The 21,709-nt window shown below is 41.3% G+C and overlaps 1 long non-coding RNA gene across 1 annotated transcript; it reads right to left on the reverse strand.

Moving 5' to 3' along the window:
- Window positions 1–110: 110 nt before the first annotated feature.
- LOC129213433 (uncharacterized) lies at window positions 111–20,422 on the reverse strand. The gene is made up of 3 exons (XR_008579442.1): window positions 20,369–20,422; window positions 3,264–3,417; window positions 111–376 (listed from the first exon to the last, which is right to left on the reverse strand). It is a non-coding gene; the product is annotated as an uncharacterized LOC129213433 (long non-coding RNA).
- Window positions 20,423–21,709: the final 1,287 nt, after the last annotated feature.

A 21,709-nucleotide genomic window follows, 5' to 3' on the forward strand; every position in this document is an offset into this window, starting at 1 on the left:
TTTATTAATAATTATACTACAAAGTTTGGTAAGTTACAGTAATGCTGGAAATCTCTGTCTCTTGTACACCCTCACTGTTAGATCATCAGTTTGACAGTGAAATACCCCAAATCCCAAACCAGCTCAGAAATATATGTCTTTCAGCAGACATTAAAATTACTTGGTCCTTAACCAGGTCTCTCTGGCTTATCAACAGCCAAAATTTCACAACAGATATGTCTGCTATTTAAGACTTCTGTTTGCCAAAGTGTTCTTCTGGCTCGGATCAACCCCTTGGGTGCTGTGGTGGAAAACTTGCCAAAAATAGGGAGGCTTGTACTACATTTGGATCTTTCTGTCTTTTCCTCAGATTTCATTTTTAGCTTGATCTTCTCTCCTGAAAAAGGTCAAGGAAATTACAATGAAGTTGAACAGTAATAACATATGATGTTCATGTGACATATTTACATAATAAATATATCTTCCCACAAGTTCAAAATTTTCCATGCTTTAAATGTAATTGTATAGGAGGAGAAATTTGGAAGCAAACTTGTTCTCCTTTACGTTAAGCCATTAGCCGTCCAGTCACTAAATGTAACAATATAGAAAGCAGCTGCTATAATAATCTGTCCGGTATTTTTTCTGGGTTTTTTTTGTTGTTGTTTTGTTTGTTTTTTAATTAGGTACTACTGCAAGACCTTCTCCATTCTCTGCTAATTTTCCTTGCAAAATATTTCCACATCGATATCTTCCACATGGTAGCAAAGTGGTTGCAGGCCTGTGCAAAAGAAAAAGTGATTGACAGTGTATTGTAAGGCTAATCCAAAGCTTACTGAGGTCGATGCAATTCTTTGCTTTGGCTTCTGTTGGTTTAGGGATCAGACTCTAAAGCAGTGCTTGAGAAATCTTAAAAGTTTATTTGAAATAGGAAAAGATGAACTGCAAGCCAAACAGTTTATTCAATGGAGAGAGAGAAGAGCAAGGCAAAGATTATTCTTGTCTCCATGCTGCGAACTGTAGAGGAACAGTTCTGTTCATAGTGTTGATATTCATAAATAACTTCATTGCCAATCTGAAAAATCTTAAAAAAGAAAAAAATTCACAAGAAGCAATACTGAAAACATGAAGAAATCTCATACCTTCTGAGGCAATAAACACTGTGAAGTCTTAAACACATGATATTGTGGTTTTAGAATTTCTCCCTTTTTGGTAATTCCCATGAAATTAACGGTTTGAGACACCCAAAAACACTTTAGATCTCACATGTATTTTGAGATCCAAATTTCCATTGTGTACTTAATTTATCCTGATATTCCTTATTGAAAGCAACAAGATAACTGGATCCCACTATCTGTTCAGCTCATCTCAGTGATTCTGCTCTTCCTTTGCTTTATCTGGCTGAATTTTCTGAGACCTGTTTCACATTAGGTGGAGAACTTCTGCCTTTGGAACAGCTACTGGAGGGCTTAAAGGTTCATTCCAGCAAAAAGTGATTTAAAAACAGATTCCTGCGTGTTAATGGACTCTTTCTTCTTAAGAAAACAGCAGAGCATAGATTTTCTCATTCCACATCAGACCAGTGATACCATATCTTGTCTGTAACAGCAGCCAGCTATGGGTGCATCTGACAAAAACACAACAGGCAACTGGAGACACATGAACCGATTGAGAACTTTCCCCCGGCTCCAGCCATGAAGGACTTGACTTACATTTTAAAGCTTGGGGGTTTTATGGTCTTAACATTGTGGGCCACAGCTCTGTGGGTTGATGATATATTTTTAAGTTATTTTTGGTCTCACATTCATTGGAAGTCCCTTACTGCTGTAATACAAGAGGAAATAACTATCTTAGTTACCTCTTCCAGAAGGTTGCATGTGTTTTTCTTCAGTCTCACCTTATGTATCTATGCTAACAGGAAACAGGTCCAATCTCTCTGATATTTCCTTCACCTGAAAAAAATCTAAAGAAACCACTGTAGACTTTTACAGCAGTGTCACATGCCTTTGTATCATTTTATCTCTGTATTACACAAAATGTTACTACAACTGAGAATAATATTTGAGCTAGGAAAATCTTAAATAAGATTTAATTATTTTTTTAATTATTAAATAAGATAAAAATTAAATAAGATTTAATTATGATGTGTGTGTTGGGTTTGCATGGCAAGGTTTTGGTAGCAGGGGGGGCTACAGGGGTGGCTTCTGTGAGAAGCTGCTAGAAGCTCCCCCTGTGTCTGACAGAGCCAATGCCAGCCGGCTCCAAGACGGACCCGCCCCTGGACAAGGCCGAGCCCATCAACGCCTCTGTAATAACATATTTAAGAAGGGAAAAAAACCAGTTAGGGAGGGCTTTTGCAGCCGGAGAGAGGAGTGAGAAGATGTAAGAAACTCTGCAGACACCCAGGTCAGTGCAGAAGGAGGGGGAGGAGGTGCTCCAGACACCAGAGCAGAGATCCCCCTGCAGCCCGTGGTAAAGACCATGGTGAGGCAGGCTGTCCCCCTGCAGCCCATGGAGGAAGGATGAGGGGGTGTAGAGATTCCACCTGCAGCCCGTGGAGGACCCCACACCCGGAGCAGGTGGAGGCACCTGAAGGAGGCTGTGGCCCGTGGGAAGCCCACACTGGAGCAAGCTCCTGGCAGGACCTGTGGACCCATGGAGAGAGGAGCCCACGCCAGGGCAGGTTTGCTGGCAGGACTTGTGACCCCATGGGGGACCCACGCTGGAGCAGTCTGCTCCTGAAGGTCTGCACCCCATGGAAGGGACCCACGTTGGAGAAGTTCGTGAAGGACTGTCTCCTGTGAGAGGGACTCCATGCTGGAGCAGGGGAACAATGAGAGGAGTCCTCCCCCTGAGGATGAAGAAGCGGCAGAGACAACGAGTGAGGAACTGACCGTAACCCCCATTCCCTGTCCCTGTGTGCCGCTGAGGGGGGAGGAGGTTGAAGCCGGGAGTGAAGTTGAGCCCGGGAAGATGGGAGGGGTGGGGGGAGGTGTTTTAAGAGTTGATTTTATTTCTCATTCCTCTACTCTGTTTTGCCTAGTAATAAATTAGATGAATTCCTTCTCTAAGTTCGGTCTGTTTTGCCTGTGACGATAATTAGTGAGTGATCTCTCCCTGTCCTTATCTCGACCCACGAGCTTTTCGTTATACCTTTTCTCCCCTGTCTGGTGAATGAGGGGAGTGATAGAGCGGCTCTGGTGGCCATCTGGCCCCCAGCCAGGGTCAACCCACCACAACGTGGCACTGTAATCTCTTCTATTTCACAAACTCACTTTATGTCTTACCAGGTTTGTCTGGCATTAGGTGCATGTTACTGAGTCAGTTCATTCCCCAGCCTGAACTTTCTCACTACTTTGAGAGGGTTTCAGCCATCCTGAGTTTTGATGGACTTTGAATGATGTGTGTCACCACTTCATTATTCCATGAGCTTTGCCAGTTCTGAAAAGAAAATAAACAAAATATAAGACCAATTGTAGGATTCTTAAGGCACTCTGCTGCTAATTATCTTGTAGCACTTTTCTCCTCAGGAAAATAATGTTTAAATTATATCATATTTCATCAAATTTCATATTTTTTCCAAAGACATACTGTTTGGCAAAATGAAGACTATAACTTCTGCATGTGATTTAAAGGATAAACAAAAAGGGGGAAAAAAATCTGCTAGTTCAATAAAATAATTCTGCCAGAGGAAAACCATAGCTAATGTCAGCTTATTGTCAAAGCCTCCCTGTGCTACTTGTGCCTTTCTTTTTCCTTGAGGCTACCTTTCAGAGAGGGATGGTGGGCTCTCACCAGCAGCCTGCCTCCCACTTTAGCTCCTTGGTTTTGAACAATGCTTCCTCTCCCTGCCTGTAGTAGTTCAGTGACAGACACAGCAACACACAAATCATGTGGAGTAGGAATCTTTAATTTTCTGAGTAATTGAACTGAGAAGCTAAAGCGTAAACTGAATGCAGGACATCTCTCATGGCACCTCCTGCCAGTGTCTCCCCTCCATACAGCACAGAAACTACCCAGGTATCTCCATTTCCAAAGAAAATAGTCGCCTTTTGTTCAAACATTAATATTAATCAGTTTTACCATCTATAATGTTTATCCTAATAAATGCAACAATGTTGTCACTATCAACAAATCCATGTAAAAATTATTTACCAAGAATTATTTATACATCAAAAGTTGTTGCAGGAAAGTTCACCTGTTTAGATTTACCCAGATGAAAGGCAAACCACCATTAAGGACATAGGGTGTAACAATATCAACCACGGTTACTGAGTCATACCACCATATGACAAATTGCAAACTTTTCTAATCCTAACCCAGGCTTGGAAGAAAACATCAGTCTCTCAAGAGGACAATTGACACTGTGATGTTTAATAGCTATGCAGTTAGATATTTGTTACATGTAATAGCTCCCAGGTATCCATTAAGAATGTATATATTTTACTTTATTTATTACTCCTGTGCATATGTTTTTAAGCATGTAGATGTAAGTGTCCAGAAAAAATAAACACATCTTACTTGAATCCAACATCTAAGGCAGACTTCCTTGGGACTATCATTATCGGGTGTTAACACTTCAAATGTGGAAAACATTATTCAACAACTATTAAAGCTACATACAACATTCAGTAGTGGATTCAGAGACCTACTTTTCTTCACTCAAATTCAGCAGAAAATTGGTCTTGATGTCTTATAAGCTTTAATTTTAGTATAATCTATATTTAAAAATGGAAAATCAAACTTTTGGTGAGCTCTAAATTGTAACATACATTTTAATGTGTTGAAATTAAATTTTGTTATAAAATCATGACATAACTTATTTTTTTAGATATATTTCTTGTTTTGTTGTAAAATAGAAGCTGACTTCATTTTCCATGCTTGAACTCTGAAAATGGCCACATTAGAGACTGCAGTCAAACTGCACATCAACCTAAATCTTAAACAAGCATTCAATTATGCACTGGCCAACTTGATTTCACCACAAATTGCATTGCTTTCTGACAAATGCTGCCAGAGCAAAATTAAAATAACAGAAATAGGGATTATTTTAGCAGTACTGCCTTTACAATCAAATTTTTTAAAGTCTCAACAGTAGAGATTGATATAGTATAAACTGTTTGGCTTTGTAGTAGAAGGGTCATATCTTGGATCATAATCCTTCTTTTGAAGAAAGTCCTGCCTTTCAGAAACCAAATATATAATAGCTGTAACTTTCTATCTGACTTTTCTGACCTAGTCATGGTTCCCATCATCCCAGAGCTGATATAATGTCTGGTTTTTATTTTCTAAGATCTAAATGTTTCGAATTTTGTGGTTCTTCTGAACAAAAGTGATATGAAAGGAGTTACACTTTATCCCAAAAGTTCTCATGCTAAAAAGAACACAGTGAACTTGTTGTTGTCCAAAATTTTCAACCAAGGTTAGTTAGCTCTGTGAAAAGAAAACCCTGTCTCAAAACTGAACCATGCAGAGTTCATGGGTAATGTAGTAAAGTTCTTTTTTATGGCTTATCTCTTCTTTTATGCAGCAGATTGGATTATAGCAAAGATTTTGTCCAGCTTTAACATTCACTGTTATTTTTGTCTTCCAAATATGAATTCCACAGCTGTCAAGAAAATACCATGCATTCAGCAAAGGTCTGACTTTTAGAGGTAATGGATCCAGTGAAACACGAAATCCAGGTCCACACGGCACCACACGGTGCTGGTAATGCATTTTAGCAGAGCTGAACTCTCATTCCAAGTCACGTCCATCAAAAGTCATCGTATTGGGAGCACACCTGGATAAACACACACTTTTGTTGTTTGAGACCACCAAGTCCCGCACGCTGAATGTGAGACTCAGTCTATTGTCTCTCACCCCAAATCTTTGCCCTGGTGCCTGCATCTCCCCATTCATGGTGTGGTGCCTCCACCTCTCTCCTCTTCCTCGCCACCTTCCCATCTGCCTGCCACAACCCACTGTGGCCGCGGCAGCCCGTGCCCTCGAGGGCTGTGTCCCTATGCATTTGGCACAATCCCCAAAATACTTGTCTTCCGGGTTAGCATTTAAGTGGTTTAATGTGTCCGCAGTTTTTCACATGCAAAACTGAATGGCTTCAGCGTTTACCCTGAGATTAGGCCTGCAGCACTCCGCGTTTCTAATGCATGTGCTGCTATTTTTAGCGAGATTGGAATATATACTATTCAGCTTAATAATAAACATCATTACTTGTTAAAGGGAATAGAAACATTGTAATTCTGCTGTGTTTTTAACTAATTTTTTGGCTGGCTCTCTGCTATGTAGCGGGTGATGGAAAATCATAGCACGCCAATGGCACGGTAACAATTTCCTCTACAGCAATGGGCTTCTACATGACATCCTGATGTGGAAGCAATGATATTTTGCAACTAAAACATTATCTGAAAAGCAAAAACTGCGGTGTAGATCTAACTTAGAAGTTAGGAAACTTACTGTTTTCCTAGGCTTATGAAATATTCTTTGAAAAAAAGGACATGAATGGCAAGAGAGAAACGATGTGCAAGATTCTGTAAAATAATTAGAAGTTAACATATCATCAACACCTGAACAGAGAAGGACCACAACTGAAAGCATGAGTCCTATCTAATGAAAATGTAAGCACAATTCCAAATCCATATATTTAAATATATCCACAGAGATATTGAAATAATACAAAACCTTAAGTTCTCCAGTCCTCTGCTGACACATTTTTATTTTTATTTCTATTGTTTTGATTTAAATAATAAAAAAAGGCTAAAATTTGCACTGCTTTTACAGAGACATTGCTGTGTTCAGAAAAGAAAAACAAAATAAAGCATGATTATGGAGACAGCAATGTAATAGACATGCAGCAAGTCAAAAGAAGCAATCAAAATGCACAGGAGAAAAATAAGGGCAGGAAATACCCCTATAAATTTAATGCTCATCAAATAATGTAAAGAAATGAGAGGGGGTTGAACAGCCATAATACAAAAAAATAATGCAACTGTGAGGGCCAGAGAAGATGAACTAAAAGAAGCAAGCAACAACCTGTGTGCAAAGAGTATAGTGTAATGGCTAAATTTGCAGATCAAACAAATAATTACCCACTTGTACTATACATTGCTCATTTTAATAAATGAGAAAAAATATGAGCTATTGAAAAGGATATGTAACAAACTGCATAGAAAATGCAAAAATTTGCAGAGGAAAATATTAAGTCTAGATGTTGCTGTTCTGACAATCTAACTATTAAATAAATAAATATCCATGAGCAGCATGCATTTATAAAGAACAGATATCTGAAGGCAAGCCACATAGGCACATGGCACAATGGCACACAGAGGAAAATGTCCATAAGTTGTAAGAGACAGGTAATTCTGGGAACACAAAAAAGACATGATGCCAAATATTTCCCCAAATTTAAAGCAAAATGGAGGGGGGAAAAAACCCAAAACCAACCACAAACCAACAAAACACCAAAAAGAGAAAAATGAAGTTCATGTATGTCCAGCCTGGATAAGCAATTGAGTGGATTTTTTTAGAAGTATATTAGGCCTATATGTCTGAAATCTGTATAAGGTCAGCGTCCAATATTTGAATCTTTCATTAGATCAGGCTGTTTCACTCAACTTTCAACAGCTGCCAGAAATCTTTGTATATGGTATATTTTGCCTTGTTCTTTGTTTTCCTTTGTGTTACAGATTTGTAGGTGTTTATTATCATTTCCTCCTGTGATTCCAGTATGTTCCACTAATACATCAGTGATGAGTGAACTCAAAACAGTAGGGAGTTTTAGTGAATTGCATAAATCAAATATTTTGCACATAATGAGGTCTTTTTATAACACAAGCTGTTGCACCTCCTGTGTGTATGTTCCTATTTCTAAATCAGTCAACAGCACGTATAGCACACTGCAGAGTCTGAGAGCTTTTCACTTTGAGGCATCCAGAAACTCTGAGCCTTAGCTGGCTCAGTGAAGGATCCAGGCTGTGAAATCCAATGGAAAGTGCCAAAATGAAGCATGTGCTGTTTGACCTACCTCAGGGGGACAGGGGACATCAGGAACATGTCTGCATCATACAGTGGGGATCCCAGGGGCTGCTTGACGGATGAGCTATGAGCAGGAGTGGTGAGGACCCTCCAGTAGCCCCTTACATGAGTCCCAGCTCCCTTGCAGTAGTGGTTTCCTCCACCCGGGGCTGGGAGCCATAACTGAGGTAATACACAAAGGACTCCTGTCTCTCTTCCTTTTTGGATGCCTGCTAATGACTTCATCTAACTAGATGATTCACAGTGACTTTCTTAAGAACTTGGTGGAACAAGAAGTTAAGTCAGATTTGGGGGTGTATGGAAATATATTGAACAAACTGCTAAATGAACCAAGGTAACAGCTCTCCTGTTCCCTCTCCTGAGCATTCAACCATAGCCTGATTGCTTGTGAGGTACTGCTGCTCCCTGCACGTGCCAGGAAATGAATAAGAGGTTTAGGTCTAACCCCATCAGCTACAAGGGCTGTTATGTATAGAATCATAGAATCATTTAGGTTGGAAAAGACTTTTAATATCATCAAGTCCAACTGTTAACCTAACACTGATAAGTCCACCACTACACCATGTCCTTAAGCGCCACATCTAGACTCTTTTAAATACCCCAGGGATGGTGACTCAATCACTTCCCTGGGCAGCCTGTTCCAGTGCTTCACAACCTTTTCAGGGAAGAAATTTTTCCTAATATCCAATCTGAACCTCCCCTGGCACAACTTGAGGCCATTTCCTCTTGTCCTATGGCTTGTTACTTGGGAGAAGAGACCAACACCCACCTGGCTACAACCTCCTGTCAGGTAGCGATCAGGTCTCCCCTCAGCCTCCTTTTCCCCAGGCTAAACAACCCCAGTTCCCTCAGCCGTTCCTCATCAGACTTGTGCTCCAGCCCCTTCACCAGTTTTGTTGCCCTTCTCTGGACATGCTCCAGGACCTCAATGTCTTTCTTGTAGTGAGGGGCCCAAAACTGAACACAGCACTCGAGGTGTGACCTCACCAGTGCCGAGTACAGGGGGATGATCATGAGAATGCTGTGCGAAACAGGCAGTATGTTTGCTACCTGGCTGGAGAAGAAAATCCAGCCAATTTTCAGACACGTTTGCTGAGTACATGCAGTTAAACTGTATTACACAGCAGCTCTGACAAGACTGGCCTATGCAAACAAACTGCAAGTGTGCAGTCAGTTCAGCATAGTTGGACATGACAAGAATTGCAGGAAATCTACAGATCACCTGCAAGGTGTTGAGCAGCATATCCAAAGTGTCCTGCATCTGGCTTGCTCCACACACACAGTTAATCTACAGGTGCTCAGGGGGCCAAGGCTGTGCCTGGGTACCACCACCCTGGCTGCTCAGCCGGGGGTCTTTTGCCAACAGTTCATACTCACAGCCAGAGGGGTATGGGCCCTAGCAAAATGGAGAGAAGAAATTCCTAGGGAAATTGGGTGCTCCACTTGGTCTGCTAAATCTTAACAAAGGAGGTAAATGATTAACGCTCTGATCAGATTTTGCTTGTCTCATTTTACTTTTATGTGTTTATAAGCTTGCATTCATAGCAATGCTCACGCGGCCAACCTCCACTCCCCCACAACGCTCCATGTGTCACCTCAGCACTTCTGTCCTCCCCACCTCTCTATTGCTCAGAGTAAATGTTTTGTAGATGCTTAAAATGCTTTGTATATCTGCTCTTTAGAGAGCACAGACTGCAGGCAGAGGCAGTGCTGCAGAAGAAATGCAGGCTTAGCTGCCGCTAAACAAACAGGGCTGTTTGAGCAGAGCCACGAAAAGCAGACAAACTGCAGACTGAAACGGGAGCAGTTGTTGTAAGGCAAGGATTACAACTTGGGGGGTGGTGGTGTCAAGAATTTAGGGGTAAGCAGTTGGAATGAAGTCAAAACAGATTCATAATCTATGGGAGAGGGGGGTTTCTAAACTTCACAAGTGGCAGGAAAGAGGAAGGTGTTGAATTGGGAAAGTAGGTGTAGAGTCAGCGAAGAAAGTGATGACAAGTCAAAGGAAGAGCTGCAGTCTGTGGGACCAAAGTACTTGACGTGAGAAAACAGTAGGGAATGGGGGAGAAAATGTCTCAATTTGAGGTTGGAAAGACGTGTTGGGATGGAACGGGAAAGGGGCACAGTAGAGTTTGGGAAGGAACAGAGTCAAAAGGTGAATGAGATCATAAAAAAGTGAAATTCAGTTTCCCTCCTTGCTGGTTTGTTGCCTTTTATCGAAAACTCAAATGCTTTGAAAATCAAGAGGTTTCCTGCTTTCAAACTGAGAACTAAAGAACCCCAGAGCGTGTTTATTTAGCAATGCTGTATCTGTGTCTCAGCTGCTTCATTATCTTCTGTGATCCAGCTGGACTGTATCATCCCATGATGCACAACAGTGGCTCACCAAAAGGCTCATAAACCCATTAGACTTGAAATGAGAGGGAAAGTGGAGTTCTTGAATAACATTTCACTTGGAGAACAGAAGGCAAGCACTCTAGTGAGTTTTAAGAGGTGCTTGATACTTCTGTGTTTGTGAACGTGAGCTTACAGCATTTTCATTGCAGTGGACTCGGCGAGTGTTTTCCTGGACTCAGTAAGTACTTTGAGACTCAAGATGCTAATGAACTATGACAGCATCATGCATCAAGCTGAAATGCTGTCAGGTACACAGAAGGATTAAAGTCAGAAGAAACTGGAACTACAAATCAACTGCCCTAACAGGTTATATCTAAATAGAAAAAAACCTTTACTCTTTAGAAACATTTTGGGTCTTGCACTTTTTGTAGGAAATTCATGAGATTTTTCAGGAAAAATGGATATTTCTACATATGCTTACATTGCCTCCTGAGTCAGAAGACACACAAAAAGGAGAGAATCGTCCTATCTCATCTAGTTCTCCTAATTTTTGGATGAGTGTTATTTTTCATTTCAGGAAAAGGAAGCAAGAATGAGAATGTGGATACCCCATCCCTGGAAGTGTTCAAGGCCAGGTTGGATGAGGCTTTGGGCAACGTGGTCTAGTGGAGGGTGTCCCTGCCCGCAGCAGGGCGGGGTTGGAACTAGATGATCTTTGAGGTCCCTTCCAACCCAAACCATTCTGTGATTCTATGATTCTGTGTTACACTGAACACAGCAGACACCAGGTAAATGTAAACATTATTCTGGAGTCTGCCAACAGCGACATGCTTCACCACTTGACTGATTGATGTGACTCCCATGTAGCTGAGCTTTGTAAAGACCCCTTTATGGCCCACAGATGTGATTTTGTGTTGACATCACTGAAGAAAATCAAATTCCAAGGCAAGGCTGTGAAGGCCAGCACAAAATCTAAATCAACCATATCTTAGGTAGAAGTGTACCACTGAAACAGATTGCTTAAGTTGTTTAAGTTTAGCTTCAGCTAAATCACCACAATACGTCCTTGCAAGAAAAGCAGCCCAGGATATCTTGCAAGGTACAATGAAGTGCAGAATTACATCTACTCAGGAAATTAAGAAAGTTCTCTTGGAAAAGGCAACATTTCTGAACAAGTGCCGTTGGTTAAGCACAATATCCTCAAGAACAGGGGAGAACAGGCTCAAAATTTACAACAGTAATACATTGTTAATGACAATTTACAACTTTTAAACATTTTCTGGGCTTCGTATTGGAAGCACAGGTGATTTTCTTAGCTATTATTTGCAGCAAACAAACAGATGAAAGATTTCTTTTGCTCCATTAATCTACAAATATTTCTCTACAAGTGTACAACCCTTGCAAGAACGCATTACTGGTAGTGATAAGTTCAAATCTCAAGTGCGGGCTTTGCTAACAGGCCTGTCTCTATACAGACCTTTTGCACTGAGAAAAGGTCCTGTAGAAACCCCTCAGGTCTGACTCTGCAAAAGATGGGCACATTTCAGTTACTAGACTATGGTCTGGCCAAAAGCACTATCACAAACCTTAAATACTTCCAGTTCTTCTATGACTTTTTTTCCAGCGTGTATCCAAAGGGTTGGGTTTTTTTAAACACCTGTGTCTTAGCATGCACAAGTGACAACACACAGTTAAGCTCGTGTTGCACAGTTTGCCAAATTGCTTACCAAATCAGACAGCTGAAGGGATTCATTATTTCAAAACTTCCCTCAAATGAAATAGGAAAATATTAGTCTTACAGGTAAGGAGGAACTTCAGTATGAATTGTGAATGATGAAATCTAGATACTGGCATTGTGTTGTGTTAGTACAGCCAAATAAGTGAGCATAAGAATTAAAAAAAAGTCTTTTCCAATATTTCCCTCCTTTTGCAGCACAGTTGTTTCAAATTTATATTAGCTTATCCTTTCAAAACCATTCCTAACCACTACATAGGTATTTCTCTCTCCAGCTAAAATTAATTCTTTCTGAGTGGCATTTCAACAACCCGTGAGCAGATGGTTTTAGTTTTAAATGGATCCTGCAGATTCAAAACTGATTTTCTGAAATTTTTTTCACCATAAAAGAAAAGTTAATGAGTGTCTACAACAGCACTCCTTTCACCTTCAGTCAGTTTACTGTTTTACAGTGTTTGTAGCCCCCATGGAACAGTAGTCTCATATTTTAAAAATCTTAAAATTTAGTAAAAATTCACTCTGATGTTTCATATGAAAATTACTGCTTGTCATTTCTTTTTCCCCTAGAACATGATGAACCTTCTATGGTATCATTTTATCTGGATGAGTGGCCAAAAGATTTGGCATAAAATTTATTTAAACTTGCTTTTGCCTTAAAATAACTGAAAGGGAGCTATGCCATGATAATCCACTGGAAGTCATATTATTTTCTGCATCAGTAATGAGACCTAATAATTGGACTATTCTGTCTACAAAATGACCTTTTAAAATATTCCTGAAAAAGACATTAGTCCTTTTAATATAGTTACACTAATACTTCATTTAATATTTTCAGTGAAGCATTGCAAAACCGCTTGGAATTAACAATAATCATCAGTGGGTCTTATTCTGAGATCTTGCTAGCCCTTTATTACAACTTCCAAACCACTCTGTTCAGCAATAAAAGATCGTGATGAGTCCACACATCTGCTGATGTATACATTTGATTTTTTGTGTAGAGCTTCACTGAACTGGAATACTGATCTCCAAATTTGAGGGGATCAATTTTGGACCAAGATGAGAATCTTTCCCACATTCAAGGCCTCCACTGTAGGGGAAAAAAACAAAATAAAACAAAACAAAACAATTTTAATCTGACTTTTAGCTACAGATACAATGATTTAGTTTGGCTCTTCTCTGGCCAAAGGGTGGAGACTGCTGCCCTCTGATGCCTCACTGGTGTGTGTGATAGAGACACATAGATAATTCGTCACATTTCTAGTGAATAAATGATAGACTGCTCATTGCTCTGTGCCTCGTAGATTTATCTACAGCAGATAATAAAATTCAGATGTGTTTACAAAGCATTAGCCTAATTGGAAAAAACAGTCTGCTGGTAATGACCACCCACGGTATGAGGCAATGGAGAAACAGGCTTCTGTCAGAATTAGCACCACACTTTGGCCAGAGTGTCAAGGACTGAGAAGAAGGCTTAAGGAACTGAGCAGTACTTTCCCAGTACAGGTCATCCTCAAAGCACAGAAAAGCAGTAACTGATACTCCAGTTAATGCTAATGCTACACAAAGGCAGCAGATAAAACAAATTCTGCTATTGCATTTAGCAGCACATGGCACTTGCTCTCCTCTCTTCCTGTACATGTATAATATAAATTGACAAGATCAGCACTAAAAAATTGGGTCTGGATATGCCCAATCTGTAGCAAATAAGGCTATAAATCTGATATTTTAAAAAAGCAGGAGCATGGAACAAAAGCTTTTAAAAATACATGCTACAAATAAAAAACAACAACAACAACAACAAAGCAAATGCTATTTAGATAACTATGATACTTGAAAAATGTTTGATGAAATGTTTTTGGGGATGTAGGTTACATAAGCAACTACCCTACATCTATTCTCTTGTTAAGTGTCAGAGATTTTTTTAAGGATGTTTCTCCAGTTTCCATAATTCAAACACAGATTGTGACTCTCTACTTAAAGCTTGGGCCTGTATTCTGATACCTTTACTCAAGTTGGATCCCGTCTTACTCTTTAGTCAGCTTTCAGTAATTTCAGTGGGACTGTTCATAACGTAAAGGTGACTGGATCTGGACCTCTAAAATGAAGATGTACCTTTCATATGGGTGGGCAGATCTTGCTTTTCTGTCAGAACACCAGTGTCTTTTCAGGAAGTATCCAGTACAAGTTGCATCTCTTCATCAGGCTGCACAGGTTTTCAGGCAGGGATATCTTAAAAACTTTTATACGTTATTAAGGAAAGATCTGCTCTTTTTTCTTGTGAGTTGGCCAAACCTCAGCAGCACTTCTGCAAGCTCCAGATGCTGTTATGCCCAAAATTTCAGTGCACTGGATTCCCGTAACTAGAACCAGCTCAGACATGAGTAACACACTCCCCAACAGCTTTCTAGTCCATAAGCTTAAAGAAACAACTGCCTCACCTAGCAGTACTGCATACTTTGGTCCAAATATTACTTTAAAAAAATATATAAAGGAACATGGTAATTTTTTGCAAGCTTTTTGAGACTTATTACTCCTGTCAACTGCAGACTGTGGGAGTTTTGAAAGAAAAAATCAGGCAGCTCAAGAAATGCATGGCAAAACGCCTAATGACATTCTGCAGTCCTCCACCATTTTAAGAAAGGAATCTTTTTTCTGTCTTTCAAAGTTGAAATTAAACCAGATTTAATTAATTCATACACTGGGAAATATATTTGAACTTTAGTTAATTTAATTGCAGAAGAAAGGACTAAAATACTAAAAAATGTGATCACTTAATAAAGAAATGAGTGGGCCAGGTCCTTTATTCTGATACATTTTAGAGTACGCATCTAATGCGTCTGTGTTGGGCCAGTCCAGATTTGCTTCCTTGTCTTCACTGTAATCTGGCATAACATAGAGCACATCACAGGAAAATCTCACAGGACCGCGGGGACCCATACAGGCACTATGTGCCAGCAGCATTACAGCTGTATGAAGATGAGCTTTAAGCCACCTGGGCATGTAACTTAAGACAAGTCCTGTGTACAAGGGCAAGGAGTGACAGGACAAGGGGTAATGGCTTTAAACTAAAAGAGGGTCGATTTAGATTAGATATAAAGAAAAAAATTCTTCGCTGCGAGGGTGGTGAGGCACTGGAACAGGTTGCCCAGATGCCCCATCCCTGGAAGTGTTCAAGGCCAGGTTGGATGGGGCTTTGGGCAACGTGGTCTAGTGGAGGGTGTCCCTGCCCTTGGTAGGGGAGTTAGAACTAGGTGATCTTTGAGGTCCCTTCCAACCCAAACCATTCTGTGATTCTATGACAGCAGCGTGTGGCTCAACTGCACTGCAGGACCTTGCAGAAACCCGTAGGCTTGTAGACTGCACGGTCTTCCTGGGGCCATAAATACAATTTTAGCAGCCACATTAATACCACCAGCTGTAGTACTGACATTTGCCATTATACTGTAGTGTTATTCAAGCACTGATGAGGGTTGTTTATGTGTTAATCATGTGTTTTAAATTTTGTTTATCTTTCTCAAAGTTTATCACTGGGATCTGAGTTTCCTTTGTCTTGCGAATCATGAATTATATAAAAAAAGATTTTACTAATGTTGTAATCTCTGACCTTCCATTCTCTTCTTGAGAAAGAGTGTCATTATGTTGTTACTGTCATATCTAAACAGTGCAGCATGTTTTCCCATTTGATTTTCTTTGGAGAGTTGTGATTACAAACAAAAGGTAAGTGCTTTAAAATGTTTAATATAAAATACATGGGGTTTATTTGTTTGTTTTTAAAAAAGAGAAGAGGCAAGATTTTTATAGAGCAAGTGTTGACTAAGTCTTGATATTAAACATCAGGTGAGCTTCTTTTAAACAAAGTTAAATTCCCAAATCTGCAAAGCTGATGCAATACAGGGGTATGTAGGGGAGAGAGACAGTTAGATTCACTGTTGTTTTACTGTGAAGGATGGGATCAAAAGTCCATAGTTAATAACTGTAAATGTCAGTGGTTCTTTGGCTTGGAAGTCGTAATCTAAACAAACTTTTGTAATGATTTGTAACAGAAACCCTCAGTAAAGATGCATGGGATTCCTGGCTTCTACATCTGAGAGTTGAGAATAAGGTGTTCTGTAACAGACCACTTTTATGTCCAAATAACTACATGAAATGGAAATACATATATGCTGAAGGAAACAAGATAATTGAATTATTTGTTTAAAAAAATAAAAAAAACCACAGTAATATTTGTCCATGGAGTCCAGTTTTATTCTTATTTAAGATATTCATACTGCACACTACTGGGTGAATTCACATTTTTGTTCAGGCTGCCACGGACCTTACTGACCCATGATTTAACTTACACAAGCTGTATGCTTAGATCTGGATGTTACCTCTCATATTAATATATAGTCTTTTTGGCGCCCAACGTGGGGCAGGAGAAAATCGAGATAAGGACAGTAATTGGAAGAGGTAACGAGCAAAACATTGACTGAACGTAGATTGAGAGTGAAATAGCGGTGAAGGGACGGGAGGTGGATTCTGTGTGTATTGTCTACTCTTGTTTAGTGTTGTGATAGTGTTGCTTTGATTCTGGTGGGGGGAATTCTTTTTCTTTTTCCTTGTTGATGTGATTAGTGTGTGTGTAGTTTTTCTGTTGAATATGTTTTAATAATTCTTAAATATGTGATTCACAGAGGCGAGGGGTGGAATGTGTTGGGTTTGCGTGGCAGGGTTTTGGTAGCGGGGGGGCTACAGGGGTGGCTTCTGTGAGAAGCTGCTAGAAGCTCCCCCTGTGTCTGATAGAGCCAATGCCAGCCGGCTCTAAGACGGGCCCGCCGCTGGCCAAGGCCAAGCCAATCAGCGCCTCTGTGATAACATATTTAAGAAGTAGAAAAACACTTAGAGGGAGAGGTTTTGCAGCCGGAGAGAGGAGTGAGAAGATGTAAGAAACTCTGCAGACACCAAGGTCAGTGCAGATGGAGGGGGAGGAGGAGCTCCAGGCGCCGGAGCAGAGATCCCCCTGCAGCCCGTGGTGAAGGCCATGGTGAAGCAGGCTGTCCCCCTGCAGCCCATGGAGGAAGGATGAGGGGGTGTAGCGATTCCACCTGCAGCCCGTGGAGGACCCCACGCCGGAGCAGGTGGAGACACCTGAAGGAGGCTGTGGCCCGTGGGAAGCCCACGCTGGAGCAAGTTCCAGGCCGGACCGGTGGACCCGTGAAGAGGGGAGCCCACGCCAGGGCAGGTTTGCTGGCAGGACTTGTGACCCCGTGGGGGACCCCACGCTGGAGCAGTTTGCTCCTGAAGGTCTGCACCCCGTGAGAGGGACTCCATGCTGGAGCAGGGGAACGATGAGAGGAGTCCTCCCCCTGAGGATGAAGAAGCGGCAGAAACACCATGAGATGAACTGACCATAACCCCCATTCCCCGTCCCCCTGTGCCGCTGAGGGGGGGAAGGTTGAAGCCGGGAGTGAAGTTGAGCCCGGGAAGATGGGAGGGGTGGGGGGAGGTGTTTTAAGAGTTGATTTTATTTTCTCATTCCTCTACTCTGTTTTGCCTAGTAATAAATTAGATGAATTCCCTCTCTAAGTTTGGTCTGTTTTGCTCGTGACAACAATTAGAGAGTGATCTCTCCCTGTCCTTATCTCGACCCGCAAGCATTTCATTATGCCTTTTCTCCCCTGTTTAGTGAATAAGGGGAGTGAGAGAGCGGCTCTGGTGGGCACCTGGCCCCCAGCCAGGCTCAACCCACCACACTGCATATACCCCAGCAATGTAACTAATTTGATGGAAGGGACAATTTTTTTTTTTTTTAGGAGAAGAGTCAGTAGATTTTGATTTGTCATGATCTAAGCCTGGAAAATAAATTAATTAATCTACAAAGATTCAATGTACTCCACGATCTTCAGTAGTTTTGTTAAGTAGTTCATGGCTTAGTACTTCACTGAGGAAGGAAGATGTACAAAAGCCTGGGGATCCATCTGTGTTGCGTTTGTGTGGCAAGGTTTTGGTGGCCGGGGGCGGGGGGGGGGGGGGCTGGTATAGGGGTGGCTTCTGTGAGAAGCTGCTAGAAGCTTCCCCTGTGTCTGACAGAGCCAATGCCAGCCGGCTCCAAGACGGACCCGCCGCTGGCCAAGGCCAAGCCAATCAGCGCCTCTGTGATAACATATTTAAGAAGAAGAAAAACACTTAGAGAGAGAGAGTTTTTGCAGCCAGAGAGAGGAGTGAGAAGATGTAAGAAACTCTGCAGACACCAAGGTCAGTGCAGATGGAGGGGGAGGAGGAGCTCCAGGCACCGGAGCAGAGATCCCCCTGCAGCCCGTGGTGAAGACCATGGTGAGGCAGGCTGTCCCCCTGCAGCCCATGGAGGAAGGATGAGGGGGTGTAGAGATTCCACCTGCAGCCCGTGGAGGACCCCACACCCAGAGCAGGTGGAGGCACCTGAAGGAGGCTGTGGCCCGTGGGAAGCCCACACTGGAGCAAGCTCCTGGCAGGACCTGTGGACCCGTGGAGAGAGGAGCCCACGCCAGGGCAGGTTTGCTGGCAGGACTTGTGACCCCGTGGGGGACCCATGCTGGAGCAGTCTGCTCCTGAAGGTCTGCACCCCATGGAAGGGACCCACATTGGAGCAGTTCGTGAAGGACTGTCTCCCGTGAGAGGGACTCCATGCTGGAGCAGGGGAACGATGAGAGGAGTCCTCCCCCTGAGGATGAAGAAGCGGCAGAAACACCGTGAGATGAACTGACCGTAACCCCCATTCCCCGTCCCCCTGTGCCACTGCCGGGGGAGGAGGTTGAAGCCGGGAGTGAAGTTGAGCCTGGGAAGATGGGAGGGGTGGGGGGAAGTGTTTTAAGAGTTGATTTTATTTTCTCATTCCTCTACTCTGTTTTGCCTAGTAATAAATTAGACGAATTCCTTCTCTAAGTTCGGTCTGTTTTGCCTGTGACGATAATTAGTGAGTGATCTCTCACTGTCCTTATCTCGACCTACAAGCATTTCGTTATACCTTTTCTCCCCTGTCTGGTGAATGAGGGGAGTGAGAGAGCAGCTCTGGTGGGCATCTGGCCCCCAGCCAGGGTCAACCCACCACACCATCACTTAACAGAGGAAATATTTTTATATGTCCATAAGAGACTTTGAGAGGCACAGCAGCCTCTGCGCCTTTCACAAATTCAGACTCACTATTTAGGGAGATTACGTCAATGGGGAACAGGCTCAGGAACCTCTGTAGGTGGCATGAATTTCGTGGCCTGCCTTCACCTATCCCTGACCTGGACACTCCAAGGCACTTTCCTTTACACCAGCATTACACCTCAGCTTGTTACTTTCCTTTTTGGTCCTTCCCTAGGAGCAGAGACAACACTTTTAGAGTCATTGAGGTCTTTAAAGCTCTGGTTGTATCCCTAGTCAGGCTTTCAAAAGCGTAAGCTTGGTACCTTGATTTCAAATCAGAATGTTTCAACGAGCTGCTGAAAAATCAGTGACCATTTGCCCCTGTTTAGCTGCTAAATACTCCTGAAAATCTGCTTCTGTGTATGTATTTCCACGTAGAATACATATGTGCATATGTATGTATTCATACATACATATTTGCTTATGTTGCTCGTGACACCCAACTTCAAACCATCCTCCACTGTGCAAACAATATCTATATGCTGGATAAGTATGGAAATGATGCAAAAATGCTAGAAGTGATAAGGAATTCTCCACTGAAACTTTGCAGCCTTGGATTTCTTCAGAGATTGCTCCAAATGTCTCCTAGTTTATAGCTCCCAGGTTTGTTAGGCACACAGGTTTCTGGCTCTGTGAATCCTCTCAGGCTGCTTCTGATCCCACGGGGCTGCCCCACACACAGTGCCCTGACTCTAGGACATTGCTTCAGTGATGAAACAGCTGGCTACTTGCTAGTTTTTTGGTGTAAAAAGAAAGGAACCAGAACCATTTTCCAAAACTTTTTTTTTAAAATTTAATTTCCTTACAAAATTGCACAATTTTGATTTTTGGTTTCTACTTCGAACTTTCAGCAACACAGAATATGAAGCTCTAATCAGCTGTAAATGGAATACTTTGAGTGGAATATTTCAATATTTAATATTGAAAGTCACTCAAGTAATTACCCAATCTTCAGCAAAAACACTAATAAAAAAGATGCATTTTGGAGTCCGCTCTTCCTATAGCCAAAAGATTCTCATCTATTTCTTATTTCTTGTTATGCCTGGGACTTTTACCATTACTTTTTCTTGGACACACTCCAGCTATAAAAGTTTGGTCTGTTTTTTCAGCAGTAATAAACACGTGAGTCTTCCATACCTTTTACTCTTCGGTGCCAATCGTCAGAAAGACAACATCTCTTGAATCCAAATCCTGAGGAACCACAAAGTCAGATCAAAGGCTGTGCACAGAATAGGCATATTTTATCTCTGGTAAATAGCTATGTTGAAATGACATTTCCATCTTTGAGATTTATATGCTCATAAAGTCAAGTGCAGTATTGTAGATCTTTACTTAATTGCTTTTGCAACTTGCTTTACTACGGGTCTTAAATCAGCCCAAAGACTGCCTCATCTTTTTAATAAAGAGGTTGTAGTGTTGTTTCCAGGCAAGTCTGTTCTGGAAATCTGCACTTTTCTTCTTTATTTGTTTTACTGTCACTCAGAGAATGAAAATGTATATAAACAAGTCATCCATGAAATTCCATGCATTGGTGTCGTAACTTTGAGGCCTTTGACTCTTCATATCTGAACAGTTCACAGCTCAGACATCTGACTTGATTGAGCACAGATGTCTATGATATCACTAAGTTCTTTGGAAGACACGTTATATTATTGCAGTATTAGCGTTGAATATGTTTCTGTTTAATATGTGCTCCTGAGACCAAATTCCCTGTGTCATCTGGGATGCTTTCTGCAGATAAGAACAAGTTAATAGTGTTCCGCTAGCAGTTAAAGTCAAACTCAGCCCCAAAACCAACAAGCGAAATTAATATAATCAGATAGTTTGATGTCGATACTAATAGTTTATATAATTCAAAAACAGATTAAACAAATTCATGGAAGAACCTATTCAGGATTATTAACCACACAGCTCAGGAAATCCCCAATGGAGATGAAAAATATGCTGCTATTTGTTCCCTGATCATACACTTTTTCCTATACAGCTGTTTTTATCACTTATATAAACAGGAAAACTTAGATCATCTTTAGTCTGATTCATTACGGCTGTTTATATGTTCTTATCTGTGTTTTGAAGAAAGCAACAGCAATTCATACAAAATATTTCACTCATATCAGTAAATGAAGGGACCTTCCAATCTGATGAAAACCACACAAGGAATCTTAGGAGAGTGTAATACTCAATAGCACATGCTTTTGATCCAACAGGACTAATACTAAAATCAACAGTAAAAGTCCTTTGGATTTCAGTGAAGACTCAAGTCAGTAGTGATCAATAATAAGCTAATGACAAAAAAAAAAAAAAATCCCAAAATGTCACTACTAGAGAGATAATGTAAGTCCATAGAAGCATACAATTTGCACATTCCAAAGAAATAATAATTCTTGTGTTGTGTAAGCCCTTTAGCTTTTCATCATTGTTTTTTGAATATGAAAATACTACATTGAGAGCATTCATAGCTGTCATACGCAATGTTTA

This window comes from Grus americana, chromosome 1, assembly GCF_028858705.1.
Source record: "Grus americana isolate bGruAme1 chromosome 1, bGruAme1.mat, whole genome shotgun sequence".
Lineage (NCBI taxonomy): Eukaryota > Metazoa > Chordata > Aves > Gruiformes > Gruidae > Grus > Grus americana.